Genomic DNA, 20,636 nt, shown 5'->3' on the forward strand with positions numbered 1-20,636 from the left:
TGTCATTTCTATGCTCTTTTATTTGCTGATGAACATGAAACTAAATATTTAAAGTAAAAAAATTGTTTGGGGCTTAAAGCTTCGAGAGAGAGTGAGGTTGGGGGTGAGGTTCTAGTAAAACTGTGAAAAAATGGGTCAACCTCAACCAAATTGTTATATCAATGATCCTTTCACTATCTGACTAAAAAATATGTGCTGATTCCAAAACCAAAAAGTGTGCTGCTCTAGCTCTTTCACAAATTTGAGTTTTATTTGGTTGAGGGTGAATTTTTTAATGCAAAGAATGCCGTCCTGAAAAGACAATTCTGAATTTAGGACATGGTGTAGGGGTTCGATTTAACATACATCAGAACGTTAAAGTAACTTGGAGAGGGTGAGGTAGTCTGTTAGGCACATTTGAGGTACATAAAAGTCAGACTTTTTCGAAAATCATCATCGTCCACGAGTTTCGAAGGTTTTTTGCGTCTCCGATTCTTTGTCTCAAAATTCTACTTTCTAACTGATGCTGGTAAAGGTTTGCGGTAGATATAGAGGTAGATTTGAGGTACAAGAATTAAAAAAAAAAATCTGGTTTGTCAATTGAAAATAGAATATTTATTGAAAATTTTTTAACAGAATCGCTTAATTTATTATGTAAGCTGCAAATATATATATGGGGTCTGAGTGATAATTTTTTAATTCAAACTAGAGAAATACCTGAAAGTTTAAAAATTAGTTTGGTTTTACTTTAGCTTAAATTGACTCGTTAAGTCACTTTATTGGGTGAAATTCTAGTCTATAATGATGATTTTTTTAATCTGTAAGAAAGAAAAAATTGAAGCGAGCGAGAAAGTTTTTGTGATTGAAGTAGGAGTGAGGAGCCTCCCCGAATCAAATAAAAATCAAAAACGAACTGATGTGACGGCTTGTGGGGGGGATTGTTTTCACAAGTCATCCAGAAGTTCTTACACAAATACAAGGGCCATTGACCAGGACTTGCGATTCTTAATCAGGCAAAATTGGACCCACAGGAGGAGTTCGAATCACCTGCTACAATAATTCGATTCCAAAACCGATTGTTTATTTTGTTCGAGCAGAGAGATTTTTCCGAATACTCACAATAAGGAAAACTGCTTTAATGTCCGTGGCGGTAGGTAGGTCTCTGGACCAAAAAAGCATATCCAATTACACAAGAAAAGGATGATTTTACAATTTATGATCCCCTGATTCGGAAATGTACGACTATTATGTCGTTCTGGAGTAACTACGGTGTCCTGCAGCCAAAAATATTTTTTATTCCAGGATCATCCTTTTTAAAATAAAGAAGAATAATGATTAGAAAGTGCCAATGTGTTTGTTGCTAGAGGGGCTTCAAACGCCCGGATGGACACGTGCAGGGGCTTCCAGATTGCCTAGGATCCAAAAGACCCTAAGTACCAGGCAAATTCCTAATATTGGGAACATACTTCCGCGGCTTCAAGGAGCTTATGGTGCGAGGTTGTCTTAAAGTGATGCTTCTCTAATTTAACTTATTAATAAATTTAAGTCCTCGTTATTATTGCAGTTTTCTTTCTTTTAAATAATTCGCTTTTCTCTGGGTGATTATTTCTGTGTTATTGAAAAATGTTTAATTTATTATCTATTAATAATTATAGAAAAGATTTGGCTCAAACAAATTTTATTTTACCTTGTAAGTAGCTTTTTATGTTATATTTCAAAATAAATCATAATTTTTTTTTTCTGCTCATGTAAAATAATTTCTTATGATTTTTTTTGGAATGAAGTTTGGGTTGTTCAAATTTTCTGAAAAATAAAATTTAATCATTTAAAATAAAATTTTAATAAGTTCTTGTGCTGAGTTAAAAATGAGTTATTAAAAAAATTCTTGAAAAAAATCAATCGAAATATTTTGACTATTTAAAATTCTAATCTTATTTTTAAATTCAAATAAAAATTTGTTTGCTAAGTCACGCCTCTTGGCTTGGAATTGGGCTTATAATATCAGTATCATGTTTTTTAGTATTTAAAAAAAATCTACCTCAGTTAATTTTTATTACAACATGAAATTTTCTATTGTTTCTATTTTAAATATTTTTTACTTTTTTTCAGGAGATTGTCAACGTCTCACATGCGATTAAATCCAAAATGCTTATTTTCTGTATTTTTTTAAATTTTTTTGAAGCCAATAAATTTAACACACCCATTTTTACCATCGGCTGTGATTGACTATAAGTATGGACTATCTAGTTGTAAGAGTTTAATAACGGCATCATTTTAACAGGAAAATATTTGTTAGGGTCTAAGGTCATGTGACAGGTTTTGTAAAATCAGATTTGAAGTACACTCCACCGAACGAAGTAAGCCTTATAGATTTTCTACGTTTTCCAATATCTAATTTAGTTATCAATGTGTTTAGGAGTTTCCGTTTTTCCGAAATGCATTTGATATCCTCTTTTCTCATCCAGAATAAATCCCGACTCCTGAATTGCGCAGTTTATATTAGTTGATTCTATAGATACCGATTCAATTCATTATTTTATTTTGGGTATACCACTATCAAAATCTTATAAAAACCTAGAATTTGGAATTTCGAGATACATGTTTCAAAAATTAAGTACTGGATATCTAGAAGAGAACTAAATTTTGATTTCCGCTTAAAAAAAATACTACCTCATGTTCGATATGAATCCACCACTATATAAGCCCTAAAAAGATTAACATCAAACATAAGATGGTTTCGTTATGCTTTTTCATTCTAAGTAGACCAAAAAAAAATCTTGCTTTCTTTAATATTGCTGAAAATTTATATTCCAGGGGTTATCGGCTTTTTTTTATCTGAATGTACTGAGAGCGGTAAACAGTTTACTATTTTAACCTAAGATACGTGGTTTTCAGCTTGCTGATTTCTAAGAGGTCATGTATCTTAAGGATTCAAAGAACAGGTTATTCAATGCAGAATTGCAAGGCGATTATTTCTTTTTTAAAAAAAAATAAGGAAAACTCTGATGAGGTGCTTGATTTAACACCAATAAAATATATTTGATGGATGTTATATGTTTAAGATTTTTCCAAAATTGTGGATCTGTTTGATATTCTGGATGATGGGACCTTTTGAAGCCCCAAAATGTGTCTTTCCGTTAGTATTAAGCACCTCTATCTAAAACAATATTTCGTGAGCATTATATGTTTCATGTTTCTGAGTAGATATCATAAGACCAGTTGTTAATCTAATTTTCCGCAGGGACAATCTTACAAAACCCACTAGCGAATACACTTCTATCCAATTAGAATAAAAAAAAGGGGGAAGGCGTTTTGTCCTAGACAGTCAGGTCTATTGCCGACTAGTATACATCTGTTTTTAAAACAAAGGTGTGTGGGGGGGGGGGGGTAAAGAACAAAGTAAACGGATGAGGACAAATTAGCGATATATTTTTTATATAACAACAGTTGGGGTAGGATGTCGAACAGACAAGTTGACTACAGATTCTTGTATCTTTTTTGGAGGTAAGAGTTCTCCAAAAAAATAAGAGTTGTAAAAAAAAAAAATCAGGAGAGGAAATTCTGCAACTCCCTACCGAAAAGTTTTCATTCATGGGTTACGTATCAGGTGTTGGAGCCGCCATGGATGCATATACGATGTACCTACAAAAAGATCCAATGGTAAAATGTTCTTTATTTATTATGTCTCAGGTTATTGTATAAATCAAAGTATTCTGAAACTTTCAACTCAGCCTGTTATACATAGTCTTTTGATTCGAGTTACAAAACAGCTCCTAACAGCCAGGTAGCCATTTTCAAGTCGTTGAACTGTGTTCAATTAATTTATTGTGATTTGTGTGTAAATTTGTTTATCAATACTTGTACTTAGTTGTATGTCTATCAGAACACATGCTCTTCAGCTCTCTCTGGCGCTATGATGTGACATATGTTTGAGAACCAAGCCGCTCCATCAATTGTGAGAGATATGGAAATCTCCGGTCAACGTTTTTACCATCTGCAACCGTGATGATGGAAGCCGTCAATTGGCTCTAGGTGCGTCTTACTGTGTTTACCCAGGTCTTTACCTGCCCACCACGTTTCCTCTGTGTATAAGGGTTATCTTGTTCTGTTAGGTAATCATCAACTGTTCAACTAACATGGCCAAACCAGATTAGGCGGCGTTGTTTGGTCAGTGCTCTAGTGTCCTGATGGCACTAGTCAACGCAGCACTATTCCGCTGCAATCGTAGACGCTTTTTCTGGTTCGTAAAGACTGCGCTAAGGGTATGCGGTAAGGTTACAATTATCACAAATTTTCAGCATAACAACACAATTATCCTCTGCGTTTTGTCGTTCACTTGGGAGATTGGAACAGTTTGCAACATTCCGCAATACTTTCTTTGTTTCTATTAGCGCTTCATTGCTGATGAATTATGCGCTAGCCCTCTCACAATCAGCATACACATTGCCTGCAGCCCGGTTATGGAACAAAAAGTAAAGAACCAGAAACCATGGGAGTTGCTGGCTCTTCATTGTCCACACAATTAATCACATCATTGTCCCAGGGAAACGAGTCATATATATGTATATATATATATCTTCTGTGTTTATATATATATATATATATATATATATATATATATATATATATATATATATATATATATATATATATACTACTACTGCTAACAACTCATCGCAGCACCAAGACGCCTGAGGCCAACACAGCTACGCACGCTCCTTCTCCACCTCAATCTATTCAAAGCCTACCTTTTTACACCCTCCCACGAAGTTCCCATTTCCTTTAAATCTTTCTGTATGACGTCCTTCCACCCCAGACGGGACGACCTGCTTTCCGTTTAGCCATAGACCGTTCGCCAAAAAGGACAATCTTTGGCAATCTGTCATCCTTCATCCGCACAACATGCCCTAACCACCTCAACCTTTCTTTCATTATAGACCTAGAGAGCGGTATTGAACCACATTTTTCGTATAGCCTATTGATTGAAATACGGTCAGTCAGCCGGGTACTCAGAAGAATCCTTACGCAATTTCTCTGGAAAACATCTAGCAAATCTTCATCCTCTTTTCGGAGCGTCCATGCTTCAGAGCCATATTTGACCACTGTAGCTTCTAAGATTCTAATCTTGGTTTGCAGACTTGTCTTCCTATTCTTCCAGACTTTTTTTAACTGTGAAAAAACACCCTGAGCCTTGGCTATTCTATTTTTAACATCTTCACTGCTCCCACCATCTTTACTAATAACACTACCAAGGTAAGTGAAGCTGCCCACCTGATCAATCTTTTCATTACCGAACGTCACCTTTTCATCTTCACTTATTCCTAGCCTTAGTGACTTAATCTTCCTAACATTAATTTTCAAACCAATTCTAGCACCCTGAACTCGCAAAACCTCTAAAACTTCATTCATATTGCTCACACTTTTATCTAGGATGCTTAAATCATCAGAATAATCCAAGTTCAGGAGAGTTTTTCCTCCCCATTTGATTCCGTGGTCTCCCATTGCCTTTCCTATGCTCCTTAAAACAAAGTCCATCAAAATGATCCATATAAACGGGGGTAGAACACAACCCTGCTTAACTCTTTATTCAATATGAAACCAGATGTTAACCTCATTTCCTACTTTAACGGTAGCAATTTTATTCTGTTACTTAGCACTAATCACCTTAGTGCATCTGTCTGGTCTACCATACAAGGATAAAACCTTTACTGAAGCTTCTCTATCAACAGAATCGAACGCTTGCTCATAATCTATAAAACTGAGGACCAAAGGTGTTTGAAAACTTAGGCACTTCTCAATTATTAACCTAAGAGTGAAAATTTGGTCAACACATCCTCTACCTTTTCTAAAACCGCACTGCTCTTCTCTTAAAACTTTGTCTACGGCATCCCTCAGTCTAAAAAGTATCATATTACTAAGCAATTTGCTACCTACAGAGATCAGACTAATGCCTCGATAATTACCACACTCACTTTTATCACCTTTCTTATAAAGTGGCTTAATTAAGGTTTTCCTGAAATCGTTAGGTACTTACCCTTTTTCAAAAATCATGTTCATAATCTTCAGTAACTTATTTATAACCTCAGAGCCACCATATTTAATAAACTCATTTACTACCCTATCAGCACCTGGAGCCTTATTATTCTTTAATCCTTTTAGTACTGTTTCTAATTCCTCCTCACAAAACAAATCTTCCTTCACATCCAAGGTATCACAAACTTTTTCATTTTCCTCTATATTTTTTCCTGCAACTCTATCTCGTTTAAGCAAAGTCTCAAAATGTTCGGCCCATCTCGCTTTAGCTTTTTCCTTATCGCTAATTGCCACCCCATTCCTATCTTTAACTGGTACAAGTCCGGATTGACTACTACCTCTCAATTTGTTAACGTGGCAGTACAATATTTTACTATTATGCCGTCTAGCTGCATCTTCTAAATCCTCGGCAATTTTATCCAGGGCCTCCTCTTCACACCTCCTTATTACTAAAAAAAAGAAATGATAACTTAAGTGGAAGAGAGAAAGTCTAGATTTCTTGAATTTTTGCTCAATATTCAAGTAATGAATAATCTTATTTGAAGTATTTTTGTTCTTTGTGTGGGTGTGTGCAATTTTGCTGAAAAGGAGAATATGTGGGATTGGCTGTAAACACCGTCTAAACAATCGAAAAATGTCTTTAGGTGAATCTTCAGATGTAGAGGAAGAGAACCCAAGTAAAGGAGAGGAAGAGCCTTCAAATTTAGAAAAGAATGGAGAAGCAGGAAATCTGGATAAGCAAGAAGTAGAAAAGGTAGAAAGTCAAACTTTCTACAATGAAACTTTAGACCCCAACTTTAAACCTTTTTATTTTCTGGCCGATCTGGCGTACCGAAATCTTGACAGGTTGGTAGCATTTAGAGTAAATATAATTGCTGAAACCCCTTCCTTAGACGACTTATGTAAAAAAAAAAAAAAATCGTGAATACCACAGATATGCTTAAATTTTTGCTAATAGTAGTAAATTGTTTTTTTTTTAACTATTTAAATGCTTTAAAAATATTGGAGGGCTATTATATTTTAAAAATTTGTATGGATATTATAGCTTTTTTTTAATAAAATAATTTATTATTTTTTTTTAAATATCTGACAGAAAATGCCAAATCCTGTTAAGCTAAAACGACTAAGCAACGTGACTTTGTTTGTTTTCTATTTTTTTTTTGCTTGAAAAAAAAAAAGAATATTATTCTAGAAAGGGGCCTAGAAAGTTTCTCAAAAATTAACGGAAGATCCATATCAAAGATGCAGATTCAGTGCTATAAATAAAGGGAAATCATAGATTGTCTTGTTGTCACATTCCGTCTTGTTTTGTGTTTGGAAAAGAAAAGTGCATTTTTATACTAGCAATCTTAGTATTGTTCAAGAAATGGGCGGGGAATAAGTATCCACATAAGAAAATGCATATTAACGAATAAAATATACTTAAAAATCACAGAAAAGGTAAAATATATGGCGGATCCAAATTGTATGCAAAAATAAAAATTAAGGCAAATTACAAATGATATGAAATCAATGCTGAATATGAATAATTGAAAATTAAGTCATCCCAGTTATATGATATAGATGTTTGCTTTCAAAAGTTAGATGAAAAACGCCATCACAAAATTGTTGTAAAGGAACAAAAGAATTATTCATTTTTCAAAACCATGAATGCAGAAGAAAAATGTCAAGTATCAGAAAATTCATTTTTCGCTATTTTAAAATTGTTGTTTTATACTAATGAACCTCTGAGGGATGGATCCTCATCCCAAATAAGGCCCTGGGAAGCTGTTTTAAAGATTAAATAGCCTTTTCAGGTTTAAATAATTTTACAAATAAAATCAGTAACACAGTATTTTTCTCAAATTAAATACACCCAGCAGATCAACATCAATAAATGTCTGATTTCTTAGTTGCCTTAGTTGAGTTTGACTCGGTTATTTATTGTAATTTCTGTTCGTTTTGGGCTTCATTTATTTATCGATGCTGATTTGTGGTAGTTTCGAGCTTGGTAGATCATTTGATTTTATTTTTGCTCATTTTTTGTTTAATGGAGTTCTTTACTTTTCTCTGAAAAACGTTTTTTGTGGAAAAAGTTTTTTTTAATTAATTTCGTTATAGTCTTTTCAGGGAAAAAGAAAATAACACTTTAAATCTTTTCGTTTTTTAAGACTTGTTTCGTTTTTTAATAGTTTGGCCTGCTATTTGTATGCTGGAGAAAAATTTTCAGCAATTTTTTACAACATTCACCATTTGAAAAATCTAGACACAAATAGTGCTGTTTAACTTAGTTTCATACCTCCTCTTGTTGACCTGAAATGGAAAACTTGATTCCATTCGCAAAAAAATCTGTTAACTCTCTATGATAGCTTGGATACACTTGCACTATTTTGATTTGGTTAAATTTTAAGAGCAGAAGTAGCCTCGAAAGTTTGAACATAATAACCTCAGTCGTTCTTGGGATACTGTTGAGAACCCTTATTGGGAAATAGCATTATCACAGTGTTTTTTGATCAAAATTTTGATTGGATGTGTTTGGGTGAATAATGGACGTGGGAGGGGGGGGGGGGGCTAGTTGCCCTCCAACCAGTTTCGACTATGGAAAAGGGCACTAGCCCTTTGAATTTCCAATCAAATGAGCCTTTTTTGAAGTTTCTATGACAACACCTTCTATAAAAACCGTATAGAACCCGGGACATAACTCAAAACCCTTGCCCTGAGGGTTGTCTGTTAGTGTCTTCCTCAAAAATATATTTTCTATCTGGAAATCAACTACGCTGAACAAAATTGCTATATCAAAATTGTGATTGCAAGTGTTTGAAGGAATGATGAGCTTGGGGGAGGGGCTTGTTTCCCTCCATCACTTCCGACTATTAAGAAGGGAACTAGCCCTTTGAATTTCCAATCGAATGAACATGTTTTGAAGTTTCTACGACAACACCTTCTAATAAATCCTTATAGGCTCCAATGGCATAACATAAAACCCTTGCCCTGAGGGTTGTGGGGAGTGTCCTCTCGGCGAGTGTCCCCCTAAAAAACATATTTTCTATCTGGAAATCAACTAGCCTACGCTGAACAAAATAGCTATCTCAAAATTCTGATTGGATGTGTTTTGGGGGAATGATGGGCGTCGGGGGGCTAGTTGCCCTCCAATCACTTTCAACTATTAAAAAGGGCACGTGCCCTTTGAATTTCCAATCGAATGAGCCTGTTTTGAAGTTTTTATGACAGCGCCTTCTTTAAAAACCTTATATGCCACCAGGCTGTAGCTTAGAACCTTTGCCCTGAGGGTTGCGGGGGAGTGATCTCCTCAAAAACATTTTCTATCTGGAAATCAGCTACGCTGAACAAAATGGCTATCTCACAATTTTGATTGGATGTGTTTGGGGGAATGATGGGCGTGGGGGGCTAGCTGCCCTCCAATCACTTTCTACTATTAAAAAGGGCAAACGCCCTTTGAATTTCCAATCAAATGAGCCTGTTGAAGTTTCTACTACGTCAAAAGATAAAATTGACGTTTAATATGATAAAATAATAAATGATAAAATGATGTTTAAGCGTCAATAAAATGATAAAATGATGTTTAAGCGTCAAAAGGTTTTGGAGGGTAACCATCTCCCCCCCCCCCCCCCTAAACCCTATTTTCCCAAATACATCCAATAAAAGTTTTTAAATAGCTACTTTGTTAAAAATAGTTCAAAGATCATGTAACAAAAATTCTGGTGTTGACACAACCCACCAGGGCCCGGGGGCAGGCGTTGTAAGTTATGCCTCGGGAGCATATATTGGTCTTATGGAAGGGATGTTCGTATAAACTTCAAAGGGGATCATTTGATTAGAAATTGAAATTTCTAGTTCACTTTTTAAGAGCCGAAAGAGATTGGAGGGCACCTATTCCCCCTTCACGGCCCTTTTTTCCTCAAGCCCATCCGATAAGAACTTAGAGATAGCTTTTTTTTTAATAGTACAAAGACCATATAACAAAAACTCAGGGGTCAACACAGGGCCTGAGGGCAGGCGTTGTAAGTTATGCCCTTGGGAAATATATGGTTCTTATTGAAAGGATGCTCGTAAAAACTTCAGAGATGGCTCATTTGATTGGAAATTGAAAGTTCTAGTTAAAATTTTTCGAGTCAAAAGATATTGGAGGGCAACTAGCCCCCCTCACGCCCCTTTTTCCCCAAATGCATCCAATAAAAATTTTGAGATAGGTATTAAGTTTAAAATTTGTAAAAAGTCAGACAAAAAAAACTCCGGTGTCGTTACAACCCCCCAGGGCCCGGGGGCAGGACTTGTAAGTCATGCCCTAGGGCATATATTGTTCGTATGAAAGAGATGCTTGTATAAACTTCAGAGAGGGCTCATTTGATTGGATATTGAAAATTCGAGCTCACTTTTTAAAAGAGATCTGAAGGCAGCTATCCCCCAACCCATCTGATGAAAATTTTGAGATATCAAAATTAGTTCAAAATAAAGTTCAGTTAAAAATAGTTCAAAGGTCGGGTAAGAGAAAATCCGGTGTCAATAGAACCCCGCAGGGCACAGGGGAAGGCGTTCTAAGTTATGCCTTAAGGGCATTTATGGTTTTTATAAAAGGGATGCTCGTATAAACTTCATAGAGGGCTCATTTGATTGGAAATTGAAAGTTCTAGTTCACTTTTTAAGAGTCAAGATAGTTAAACTAGCCCCCCTCTTCGCTCTTTTCCCCAAACCCGGCCCCCACAAATTGTGAGATAGCCAGGGTGCTGGATTTTTTTTTAATTAGATAACAAAAACACCCCCCAGAACCCGCGGTATAGGCGTTGTAAGTGTTGTCCTGGGGTCGTATATTGTTCTTATGAAAGGGATGCTCGTATAAACTTCAGAGGGAGCTCATTTGATCGGAAATTGAAAGTTCTAGTTCAATGTTTAAGAGTCAAAAGATATCCGAGGGTAACTAGCCCCCCCCCCCAAACACACTGTTTTTTACCCAAGCCCATCCGATAAAATTTTAAAATAGCCATTTCATTCAAAATAGTTCAAAGGTCAGATAAGAAATATTCCTGTGTCGACGGAACCCGCCAGGGCCCGGAGGCAGGCGTTATGAATAATGCTCTAGGGGCATATATAGTGCTTATGGAAGGGACGCTCGTCTAAACTACGGAGAGGGCTCATTTGATTTGAAATTGAAAGTTCTTGTTCACTTTTTGCGAGTCAAAATAGATCGGAGGGCAACTAGCCCCCCCACCCCCCACCACCACGCCCAGAATGCCTCAGAGAAAAATTTTGAGATGGACATTTTGTTAAAAATAGTTTAAAGTTATTATAACAAAAAACACCGGTGTCAACACAGCTCCCCAGGGCCTGGGGATAGGCGTTGTAAGTTATGTCCTGGGGATATATATGATTGTTATGGAAGGGATGCTCGTATAAAATTCCTAGAGGGCTCATTTCATTGGAAATTGAAAGTTGCAATCCACTTTTTAAGAGTCAAAAATGATTAGAGGGCAGCTAGCCTCTCCCCACACTCCATTTATTTTTTTCCATGAGGCACTCCATATAGAAGATGTCGTCGTAGAAACTTCAAAGGGGGCTCATTTGATTGACAATCGAGAGTACTAGTGTCTTTTTTAAGAGTCAAAAGTCCTTTTTCCCCAAATACATCTTATAAAAAATTTGAGGTAGCCATTTTGTTAATAATATTTGAAAGATCATATAAGGAAAACTCCTGTGTCAACACCCCCCCCCCCAGGGCCGGGGCAGGCGGTGTAAAAATTGCTCGGTATACAAATAGGGTTGTTATGGAAGGTATGATCGTATAAACTTAAGAGAGGGCTAATTTTATTGTAAATTAAAAGTTGTAGTTCATTTTCTCAGAGTGAAAAACATCAGAGGGCAACGACCCCCTCCTGTCCTCAACACCTTTGGGCGTATCAAAAGGATAAATCCATCCGATAAAAATTTCAGTTGACTATTTTGTTAAAAATAGTTCAACCATCAGATATTAAAACTCCAGGGTCGACACAACCCTCAAGGCCCAGGGATAGGCGTTGTAACTTATACTCTGGGGATATATATGGTTAGTATATAACGGATACTCAAATAAACTTCCGAGAAAACTCATTTGATTGATAATGGAAAGCTCTAGTTCACTTTTAAAGAATCAAAAGAGACCGAAGCTTAATCTAGTCCCCCCATGCCCTTTATCCCTAAACCCATCTGATAAAAATTTTGATATAGCAATTTTGTTAAAAATAGTTCAAATACCCGATAATAAAAACTCCGAAGTTGACACAAGCCCATTTTTTCACTTTGATATTGTTACTTTGATATCAGCATTGATACATTGATGAATATTTGATTTTTTTTAAAGTTTGATTTTGAATTTTTAAAAGCTTGAATTTTTTTGCTATCAAAAACGAACAGAAATTAATTAAAAAAACTTTCCTAAAAATAATTTTTTAAAATAAAAAATGGTTATTTATACTTAAGATCAGAAGATACAAATACCTTTTAAAATTAAAACTCAACACGACCAGAAATTACTACTAAAGAATAACTGAAACCCAAAATGAACAGAAATTAAATAAGCAATCACTGCAAAAACATACAACAAGTAATAATATAAATGAATAAATAGATCTTAAAGCGAGTAATGCTTAGATTGAATATGAATATCAAGCTTAAAATGAAAAAGAAAATATTTTCCTATTGAAGAATAAATTAAACTTAAAGCAAACAGAAATTAAATAAGCAATCAATGCAAACAAATATACAATAGATATTATTGTAAATTAATAAATAAATATTAAAACGAGTGAAACTTAAATTGAATATGCAAATCAAGCTTGAAACGACAAAAATTACCACAAACAAGAGTTTGGGTATGACCTTCTTTCACTGTAAAAGTCTAAAACCTACTGCGTGATTGGCGATTTACTGAAAACCAATTTTTGGACAAATGTTTTCTTTGTCATGAAAACAAATGATACAAATGATTTGTATCTACTGAGCTTAAGTTTAACATGGCCTTTACTTTTCTTTGAAAAACTTATTTTTCGGAAAGTTTTTTTTAAATTAATCTTGATAAACATGCACTTTTTGACAACCAGCATTCTTCATCATCTAATCGCAATCGTTGGAAGTCTTCCTCATTTTCATCGCACAATTGTCCAAATAAAAGCGTATTCAGTGCACTCCTTATACCCTCCCCAGCCCTGACAATTTCTTCCTAGATGATTCTTCCCCAATGTAAATTGAGTGGCCAAAAGAAAATTGGGACAAATAAAAGGAACAAAAAAAATGTATAATTGTACCTCAGCTATTATGAAGGAATAGCAGTGGGTCTTTGTTAAAGGGGGGGGGGGAGGGGTGGCCGAGTCCTAAAATAGCACATTTAAAAGCCAGAATTGAAATACCAAACCTCCACGAGCTTTCAGATATGCGTCGTCTACATAGAATGATGCTTCCCTTCTTTTTGATAAATAATTTTTCTAACATTTATTCGTAAATTTCATTTATCTAAACTAAATTGCTTCAGATTTCATAAAAATTATATTTAATGATGGGTGAATGCACATCAGCTAATATGAATAAGGGGTGGTGGATCATTTAAGGTGGGGAAGGCAGATGCCTTAAAGAGTATATTTTAAAGCCAAACATCCTGACGATAATTGAACCTTTAGTTAAGTACCAAATTAATTCTATGGAACTGAGAGGGGTGTAGAAATTGATCTACGTCTTTATTGTAAAAGTATTGAGAGCTCTAGCGCATTTTAAAAAATTGAAAAGTGATCGGAGAGAAACCATCCACAGTCCTAGAACCTTTTTCGATATATCGTCCTTTGTAACCCATTAATACATCCGATGCAAATTGTAAAATTCCTATATTGTTCAGAATAGTGTAGAATATCAATAAATTGATATGAATCATTGATATGAAATTGATATGAACACTTTTGAATAATCTCAGCACTGGAATAAATTTTGAGCCTGGGTCTTTGCTTATGTTTCGTGTAAGTTGAGGCTATTTAGATAAGTTCCAGATATCTAACATGACAGAAGATGAAAAGAATTGATTGGTTTTTATTCATCAAATAATTCCCATCATCAGCGTTAGAATGATAGGACATTGTTAGCTAAGAAATACCAACTATGAAAGGCAGACAAGTGAATTTCTTGGAATGGTATTCTTGCATAACTAGATTGTTTCAATATAAACAATATAAATACCTTCATCATACGTGACATTTGAAAAAAGAAATATATATTTAGTTATTATGTTCGTCTGCATATAATTATTAAGTTATCTTCGTCTTTTAATTGCAATTGTGACAGTCATATCATGCATAGGAAAAATGCTTTCTTTTCTTTTTCAGCTAGGACTTACAAGACAACCGGTGGGCTCTCTCTGTCCCCATCTTTCAAATTACCCTTCTCCTGATCTGTCTTCTTACTGGTGTTATCATAAATACCATTGTTAGTCGCATCTTCTATTTTTGTCGATTCTGCATTAGATGTTTGAATCTCATTATCAGGTTCAACATTAGGGGAGCGAAATCTGAGTAGGGTTGGGTAGCTCAAAATACAAGAAGGAATTTTCTTCAATTTTGCAATAGCTACATAACCGGATTGACAATGATCTATTGAAACCAAATGCGCATTTTCTTCGTCAATGAATTCGATAATTTTAGCCCTGTAAAATGGACCTCCTTCATCAAAGGCAGCTACAACTAAATCTCTAGTCTTTGGCTTTTCTTTTAATTGCTTAAGATCTTTCTTTAAAACTCCCCTAATAATCATTTTTCAATTTCAAAACGTTGACGAAAATCCAACTCTTCTTGTACTTCTTTAGCCATTGCTCTGAGAGCAATTAAAGACCGATTAAAAACTTCAGCACGATAGCACGATAGGTCAAAATGATTGTAATCAATACTGAACAATGCCGCAACTTGATCGCCGGGTTGTGGATCCATTAACAAATCATGATTACGTTCCAAGTCCTTGGTGATATTATGAATTTGTGTTTCAAACTGAGGAAGAGTGGTTGCAGTTGAGTGGTGCTGATTCTTTTTCTCCGCCTGAGGTGGTATATTACGTATGCATTTTGGCATTTCTCGTAAATCTTTAATATCTGTTTGATAATAAAGGCCCAAGTCCATCAGGTATACAGTCGCTGAATTTTTACAAAACAGACAAATTAAGCTAGATTATAAAGGCAATCAACACAGAACAATACCGCAACGTGATCGCCAGGTTGTGGATCCATTAACAAATCAAGATCACCTGCCAATTCCTTGGTGATTTTATGAATTGGTGTTTCAAGCTGAGGAGGAATGGTTGCATCAAAGCTTGGAAGTTGGACAACAGGAGTTGCTATAAAAGAAAATGAAAACAGAATTCATTTTACCGAAAACAACTTGAAAAAGAAAAAGACAAATAGCGGATAGTCACTAGACAAAAAGCCTCTGATACATAATCATGAGGCATTCCTGAACAAGCTGAGTTCCTCAGCAATTCTAAAACCCAAAGCCAATCAAGCTTAATCATTACAACGAACTTACTAAAACAGAAATAGACCCCGGCGCCGCGCCGATGAAGGAAGACTGGCAGCGGCAGGGCCAAAAACAGCGCACCGCGCCGCCGGTAAGATGTCGGCGGTGCGCCGCCGGTGCGATCAATGTTGACCGAAAACATTAATGTTTTCATCAGTCTTTCTCAAATCACAGCTTAAATTTACAGTAAATTTGAGCCTATTCATGAGGTCAAAACTTCAACCGTCGGTGGCTTGAAACTGTTAGTATTTGTTTTTCATAAAGATTATCATAAAAATTATAAAAAAAAAAAAAATGGCTAAGGCGTTTAAAAAACCTTGCAAAATATTTTAAGTATATATTAGCTATGTATTCTTAACATTAATAATTATCAAAATTAGTAGTTTTTTCATCGAGCATTACTGCATACAAAACTTCAAATACCGTATCACAAAATTTGTTAGTTATCTGGCTAAAAAATTTGAATATAAGTTTGAACTTAGAAGCTCGAAAATACCATAAATCGAGCATCGATAAATAAATGAAACCCAAGACGAACAGAAATTACATTAAATAACCGAGTCAAACTCAAAACGAGCAGAAATTAACATAAGTTGGGCGCAAAACCCCTATGCCTTCCCAAGGTTATGACTAAATATCAGTATGATTACTAAATATCAGTATATGTATATTAAACTGGCAATGCATATTCATTTGCATTTTTTCAGTAAAGTGCAAATAACCTATCGTAGTCGGTTCGAGAATGCCGCTCGTTTGGCATCCTCAAAAGAGTTGTAAATGAAATTTTAGTTTCTGATTAATTTCTTGGCTATTACTTGCCGGTATAGGTTTTGATTTATTAGAGATTTCTAAATTTGAGTTATTAGTGGTTTGAGAATAACTTGAGCCTCTAGATATGAGGGATGAGAATAATTTCTTGTAACCTACTGCGACCTGTCCCTCTCTCTTTCTCTCACTCTCTCCCTCTCTCTTTTTTGTTTGTTTGTTTCTCATTTTAATTATTTATCTTTCATGACGTAGTGTTTAAATAGTATGCGTATTTCTGCTCCTTTAAAGGCCATGAAGCTTTATGAATAACTCAATCCTCTCGGTTTGAGTTATTAGAGGTTTCTAAGTTTGAGCTATTAGAGGTTTGAGAATAACTCAAACCTCTAGGTTTGAGGGATGAAAATAATTTCTTGTAAACTACTGAAACCTGTCCCTCTCTCTTTCTCTCACTCTCCCTCTCTCTTTTTTTAATTTTTTTTTATTGATATTTTATCAGCTAGTGTTTAAATAGTATAGGTATTTCTGCTCATTAAAGGTCATGAAACTTTTTTAATAAATCAAACCTTTATTGCAAAAGAAAGAATAAAACTTTGCTACTGCTTCTTTTTCAGTAATTTTTTTTTTGTCAATAAATTTTTGAGGAGTTTTTAATCTTAGTGGGAAAAAGTGTATGGTCCCTGTATGTTTAAAATAAAGAACTCTTTTTTACCTCTTTGATCTAAAGCTGTCTTTTACTAATAATAATAATAATAATAGTTTATATATAACCCACTTTTACACAAAACAAGCGGAGTAAAGTATACTAAAAAGGAAGAAAAATCAAATACACAGAAACAAAGATAACTTAAACCTTAATCACTGACAAAACCACACGGATAATATTATGGTTTGGGCCTAGGGACACATAGGCATTTCTTTTTAAATTAGTACTAAGCAATTCAAACGATTGGATAATGTCGGCAGCACAATACTTCTCAATAATACGTGCATTACAATATGAAGTTGGAAGGTACAGTAAAAATTTGCAATATCTAAAATAAGTGATACGGATCTGGCGCAAATCATTCTTATTCAATTCACTTATTCACATTCCACTCAAAAACAAGACCACTTAGTACTGCACTCGTTAAGAGGGTCTATTATTATATTGTATTCCTTTGCAGGGAAATGGAAAAAGGGGCTGGAATCGTCAAAAAAACTCAACCATCAGAAGACGTTTTGCCATCTACATCCATGTAGAAGAAGAAACTGTGGTGACACGTTTTAACGAACATGGAACTTTGTACAAAATTCTTTGTTGACTTTTATTTCATCGGTTTACTTTTACGGTTTCGCAGAGATTTGAATTGCTGCTCATTTGACTGGTTACAACCATCCTTACTGCCATGTGGTCTGCCCCTGAGTGTTGTTGTACAGTGGAAATTAGTAAAATTTGTATACCTATATGTTTAGGACAGGACCAGCGAGGGATATAGCAATCCTAAGGACAATTACTGCGGGTCTTTGCAGACATTTTCTAGGGGGAAATTTATGAAGCTTAAAACATTTTTAGGCAGTGGAAATGTATGAAAAACGCTGTTTGGGGAGGAGTATTTGTCTGGTTTCATCAATGCTGTGGGTTCCCTAACAAATTCAGTTATTTTTTACTTCGAAAATCGATTTATTGGTTTTAATATGGGTCTAAATTAGACTTATTGATAGCCAAATTTCAAAAGGCTCGTCCTTTTTGCTACTTACTTGCTATCCCTGGCTTAAGGACTCATTTATTAAATAGGACTTGTTTTATTCTGTTTTATATTCTTTGGTACATCTACTTTAGTCATTTGGGAGGTTTATTTTATATTATGCTTGCTACTAGGATAATATTTTTTTAATCGTCCACAGAAATACAAGATATTAAGGCTTTATCATTTTTAAATTTCAACCTAAATGCATCACGTAGAAATCACCAAATGTGTTTCAATTGGTAATGTGCTAGTAACTTCAAACCTCAATGGCATAAAACTTGAAGTCATTCCCTAGAGTGTTTTGATTTTCACAGAAAAATTTCGTTTGTCCAAATGGAATTGAAGATTTCCTTTTTTCTCATTCTTCCTCAAAAGTACTGACTCCTAAAGGAAAAGAAAAATATTTTTATCGCTAAGAACAAGTCTTTATAAGTAAATATTTGTTGTTATTTTCCAAACTCAGCGTACGGCCAAGTTCAGACACTTCAGAAATATGGCTCTGAGTATTGAAAACTGTTTCTGTTTACCATTATTTCTAGCTGGCTGTTCTCTCCTTCATTTGTTGTTTTAGGCCCCATAATCTGGAGAGGGGGCTAGTTACACCACATGAGTGTAATAATATAAATTGAAAACAATTTAATGTCAGATATCAGAAAAATTGGGGAGAGGGTGACAGCTGCCCACTTCGTACGTAGGCCTAGAACCACCGCTTCTCTGGTTGCTGATTCTGTTTTTGACAGTGAGCATGTATTCAATAATGCTGGATTTTGCTAGACTTATCAATATGCAAAGACATGCATGCTATATTTAATGAAGATTTCACAAAGAAAAAAAGGAGGTAAAAATGAAATAAAAAAAAGATTTTGCGCATGGGATAAATTTAAAACTTGTTGTTTATTGGTGTTTATATGGTTCAATAATTTTTTTTTTATTATTTTTAAAAACTTTGAATTACATATAAATATCAAAACTAAGGGTTGGGTAATACAATTTTATAATAACTATCATGAATTATATCTAAATACCAAAACTAAGGGTTGGGTGATACGCTTTTATAATCCCTATCCTCAATTTTTGGGATCATGAATGGTTTAAGTTTTATAAAGATTCTAAGAACTCAAAATACACTTAGGTTTTTTCTTTATTAGTGTGAATTCATGCATGAAATTCTTTTTCAAAATTATTCAGTTTGCTAATTTTTCAATATTAGTAAAAATTGGTCAGTTCAGACCAATCCATTTTGAAATCTATTCTTAACATAGGAATTTAGAAGATAAAGATCAAAGCCAATTGAAATTTGAGTTTTGTCTTTCAGTTTTTTTTTCCTTGACCTTTAGTTGCACCCGGAAAACGTTGTCTTTTCCTTGGCTGAAAAATCTAAGAGGAATAAAACGAAAGGATATTTTCAAATAATTTTCGAAATAGTAAAAAATTCGTGAAAAAAATATATTTTCCCTCGCTTCCTGCGTGTGACGTGACGACGTAGTTTTTTTCAATCTTATTTTTTTAATTTGTTCTTTGATCTATCCTCTTTATTTTAAGTGTTTACTTATTTTGATTAAATTTGATATTTTTTTTTTCCATTTCAAAATTTGGATTTTCGGATAATAAGTCTGATATAAAGTTGATGGTGTTTGTGTACTAAATAGTTTTTCAATAAATGGTAAGACCGTCTTTGTGTCTTTTTTAAAAGTTCGAGCACAGAAAGATGTAATCTCTTATTTTTTTTTCTGGAATATAAAATGCGTTTAAAACTCAGAAGGAAGATGTCTTTCTGATTTAATTTTAAGGTTATTTGCGACCAAACTTTTGCACAAGAACCCTTTTTACATCTGATCTCGCAGTTGACTTTTAGGAAGGTAATTTTAGAGCTTTATCCAATAACCCCGAGATAGAATATCACATACTTATAAACTATATGGTATTAGAAGTTGGTTTTGGGGAAGGTAAATAACTTTTTATCTCTATACTTTTGTAAGGAACCAGGCCTGATTTCTGATCCGATTTTAGCATAAAAAATACACCTTTATCAATGCGGCAATATGCCTTTTTTAAGATAAATTTAAAGACTATATCTTTTGAAAAATGAAAAAAATATATTTCAGATCTTCTTTTCGAGGTTGCAGCGGTATTTGCAACCTAGTACAGGACCAACTAGATCCCAAAGCAACAAAAAATTGAAAAACACATTTTATAAAACTGGCAAGCGAGAAAGGATCACCATTTCTAGCTGATACAAGAAAGGCAACTATTATCTAAATTATTCTTAATAGTAAAATGCTATTTTGCAAACAAATTCAAGGGAGTTTCAAAAAAATAATTTGTAACCTCCTTGATTGACTTTTTGGCAGAGGTACCACCATTTAAGTGAATTAAAAAAACACTAAATACAACTTATGTGTACTTTTTTTCTTCTTACGCTGCTAGCGAGGCACTGGGACATAATAAAGAGATAAAAAAATTTGTATATCTAGTGCCTTTGCAATTAAAAAAAAATAATTTTTAAAATGAAATCATTCTTCGTATGCAAGATGATGAATGACGTAATAATCGTAGGCTACAACCACAAATGATGCTATAGTGAAACTATATAACTAAGTCAGTTGCTATGGTGTTT

General features: G+C 34.4%; 1 protein-coding gene and 1 long non-coding RNA gene across 2 annotated transcripts in view; both read right to left on the reverse strand.

Moving 5' to 3' along the window:
• Positions 1-20,636, reverse strand: part of LOC148945197 (uncharacterized) — a 350,765-nt gene that overhangs the window by 129,684 nt on the left and 200,445 nt on the right. The window lies entirely within an intron of this gene.
• The window catches only part of LOC148945200 (uncharacterized), a 33,287-nt gene continuing 30,692 nt past the window's right edge, over positions 18,042-20,636 (reverse strand). Inside the window, exon 4 of the long non-coding RNA XR_016142687.1 lies at positions 18,042-18,403. This is a non-coding gene — a long non-coding RNA (uncharacterized LOC148945200). The remainder of the gene's footprint in view (positions 18,404-20,636) is intronic.

The sequence above is a fragment of the Artemia sp. Qi Xiang Cuo genome, chromosome 13 (assembly GCF_049724085.1).
Source record: "Artemia sp. Qi Xiang Cuo chromosome 13, ASM4972408v1, whole genome shotgun sequence".
Classification (NCBI taxonomy): Eukaryota; Metazoa; Arthropoda; class Branchiopoda; order Anostraca; family Artemiidae; genus Artemia; species Artemia sp. Qi Xiang Cuo.